Here is a 3,610-nt window from a genome sequence, read left to right on the forward strand (position 1 = left end):
AGTGATTGATAATCTTGGATATTTAAGTGATCTGCATTCTGTACTTTTGTTTTATATCGAGATCTCCAGTTTGTTATATAGAGAACTCGACATCTCGATAAGTATAAAGGCTTATCGAGATCTCTTATTACTATATAGTTGTTTTGACTTATCGAAGTTTCCGAGTTCTCTATAAGAGAGTTAGGCTTGTCGAGGTCTCCAATCTTCATGTCTTAATTTTGGCTTATCGATATTTCTGAGTGCTCTTGTGAGGAAATGACTTGTCGATATCTCAAAGTTCTCTAGTAAAATTTTGACTTATCGATATCTTAGAGATCTCTAGTGATATTTTGACTTGCCGATATCTCAGAGTTCTCTAGTGAAGAAATGACTTGTCGATATCTCCAATCTTCCTGTCTTCAATTTGACTTGTCGATATCTCTTAGACATCTCTATAAGCTTTTCTTGACTTCTCGATAAGTCATTCCGGAGTCACTACGCCATAGATGACCTATTTGCACGTTTTTATCTGGTGTTGCCTTAGAAAACGTTGCAATAGATATGAAATTATAGAGCTATCACAACACCCAGATTTTGGTGTTACTATAGACACTGAAACATGTTGGTATAGCTTGTTGACATAGATGTCTACCCTATTGCAACCCACGAGGTCGTGTTGGTGTAGACGACTGAATAATTTTTTTTAAAATTGAACTCAAAATAAAATTTATCTTTAAAAATTAAGTGATTTGTATAAAATTGTTTATGGAGTTTTGTAGAAAGTAAATGCACGTAAAATTAATAAATTATTCATATTTTATAAAGGTCAATATATTTTTTTTGAATGTAAAACTAAATAATATGCTTTATTAGTTTATAAATATTTATTAAAATTACTAAAATAATTTTTTACTTGAAAAATAAAAGTCTATAATAATTTTGAATATTTAAAAATTAATTATAATAAATATAATATGTGCAATTTAAGTATAATATTATATATTATAATATTTATAAAATAGTTTTTTATATTGAACTAAATTAAAGTATATGAATTGGACTGGGCTTATGAAATTGGGGTAGGGGCGGCTAAGTTTTGAAAAAGCGGGAAACAAAATTTTGGACTACAGGATTGGGAGAAATCAATTACATTTATCACATTTGATTAGGGTTTGTCTTCCTCCTCTGCCTGCACACTCATTTTTCTTCAAGAGCAGCAAAAATGGTGAAGGACAGACACTCATTTTTCTTCAAGAGCAGCAAAAATGGTGGACAGACAAGGCGAGCGGCTAAATTTTTAGGCAAAGCAGCAAATCAAATGAAATCGGGTCAAAACACTCATCTCTCTCCCTTCCCAGTCTTATCTCTTTCTCCTCTCTCGACTCTTAACATCTCTTTCTCTCTCGAAATTCGATTTCGAGTTCAAATATATTTAAGCAATAGTTTCAAGTTCGATTCAAGGGTTCCGGTTCAGTTAAGGGTGAGCCGAGGATTAGGGTTCCTGAAAAGATTTGGTATTAAACATTTCATTCGTTTTCAAGCTGTGTTGGGTTCGATTTTGAAAAATTCTATGAGATAAGTTGAAGGCATCTTTCTCCCCTGGTAAATAATTTTCCTGCATATTATCATATGTAATACTAATGAGATGATTACCCTTACAACTAATTAATCATTTAAATGCTAGATAATATGCTGCAAGTATTGTGGATTTGCTGTTGCAAAAATTTGATCAATTTGATAATATGCTAGATAATATGCTGCAAGTATTGTCCCTTACAACAATTTTTTTGTTTTCAATTTTTTTAACAGATTAGACTTGAGATGTTTGATCCAACATCGTCTTCTACATTTTCTATAGTCTCCTTCTTTTAGCAAAGATGTGATTTTAAATCCCCTGTTATTCCTGAAAAAAATTTCCTTATCAGGCTAAACAGTGCAAATACACTTTAGAGTATGGAGACGGTAGTACTACTTCAGGTTATTACGTGGAGGATGTTATACATATTGACAAAGTTGTTGGTAGTTCAGTGATTTCAAACATTACAGCTCTGATTGTCTTTGGGTAAGCTAGTTTGTACCTGTCATTTTGGAGCTAAATCTTCTTTTCTTGTGATTCCAAATTTAGTTTACTTTGTTTACGGTTGGATTTAAAACAGCTGTAACACTTCTGAGAGTGGACGGATCTCAAACCGAATGGGAGCTGTTAATGGGATATTTGGTTTTGGGCAGCAAGAATTATCAGTTGTCTCCAGATTCATTTTCTCACTATTTGAAAGGAGGTAACAGTGGTGGTGGTATTTTAGTCTTTGGTCAGATTGAGGAACCAAACCTTGTTTACACTCCACTCCTCCCATCACGGTATATTTTTTCTTTGACTATGTTTGTCTGTAAGTTAGGATCTTTATCAAAGTACATGGTTTAGCAGTTCACTTTGAGCACAAATATATTCCACAAGACAGTTTTGTTAGAAGATGATTGGCAGCACTGTAACGTTGAGGCATGTAGGTAACACCTTTTAAATTTCAGGACACTTTACTTTGTAAACCTGCTGAGTATTTCTGTCAATGGTCTGTATTCACCCAATAATCCATCAGTACACTCGATATCATGCAATGAGCAAACTCTAATTAATTCAGGAACTACACTGGCATATCTTGAGGAAAAGGTTTATGACCATTTGGTCAATGCTGTAAGTAGAGCTAGAATAAATTTCTTATACATCGTACCTCACCCAGAAACTTATTATAGTGCATGGGTATGTAGGAGGAACTCTTTAGTTGCAATGTATCTTAACATAATAAAGGATTCCAATGTTATATTATCCTTCCAAGGTTCTACCAAATTTAAAATCCTAATCTTTATATTTTTGGCACTACTTTCCTTTGGGAATTTTGGTTGTAGTTGCATCTCAATTGATATACAATATTTGATATATAAGGCTTTAAGGCAGGATTAATAATTACTGATTTATAATTACTTAATTTGGCTATAGAATCAGGAGCTTCTCATGTAGTCATTTTCTATAGTTTTAGTAGTAAAAAATGGAAAGGGTTTGGGTATTGAAGAGGCTGGGGGTCGAATTGAGTTAGTGGATGCAGGAGTTCAATAACTGTAGTGAATTTTTTTTATGGGTGTACATTGATTTTCCTGTTTTTGTTTTTTTTCCAGAAAACCAGCATGGGACGTCACCTTATAGGTTTGTATAATTGTGTACCTTTCCTTTCTTCATTTTTTATCTTGCAAGCTTGCTGGTTAGATGTTCTCGGATTTGTATTTATTTAAAATTTCACTGTGATCTTTGTCTTTTCTCGGATTTTTTGTGTTTGTTGATATCCACTGTACTTAGTTTGCTGATCAATATCTTTTCCAGTGAGGTACTAGATAGGTGGCATGTTGGAGACTATGTTAAGACAAGGGGTGAAGTGGAGTTATCGTCTGCGCGTGATCAAGATAGTCCATTTACAGAACCACATATATAGATTGTAGTATTGTTTGATAATACGTGAACTTATATTTTTACAGAACTTGAGTTCTTAATGAAACTAGAATATAACTTCTGTAGAACTTGATTCATCTCTTTATAATTATGATTCATGAGTTTTATATTTATTAATTTAATTTGATTTTTATA

The 3,610-nt window shown here is 32.8% G+C and overlaps 1 long non-coding RNA gene across 3 annotated transcripts; it reads left to right on the plus strand.

Annotated features, from left to right (window-relative positions):
- The first annotated feature begins 1,075 nt into the window (after positions 1-1,075).
- LOC141699958 (uncharacterized) lies at positions 1,076-3,610 on the plus strand. 3 transcript variants are annotated; one of them, XR_012566178.1, is made up of 4 exons: positions 1,076-1,581; positions 1,905-2,041; positions 2,136-2,337; positions 3,148-3,610. It is a non-coding gene; the product is annotated as an uncharacterized LOC141699958 (long non-coding RNA). The 3 variants fall into 3 exon arrangements; XR_012566177.1 differs by having other exon boundaries at positions 1,789-2,041; positions 2,136-3,610; XR_012566176.1 differs by having other exon boundaries at positions 2,136-3,610.

The sequence above is a fragment of the Apium graveolens genome, unplaced genomic scaffold (genome assembly GCF_009905375.1).
Source record: "Apium graveolens cultivar Ventura unplaced genomic scaffold, ASM990537v1 ctg1574, whole genome shotgun sequence".
NCBI lineage: Eukaryota > Viridiplantae > Streptophyta > Magnoliopsida > Apiales > Apiaceae > Apium > Apium graveolens.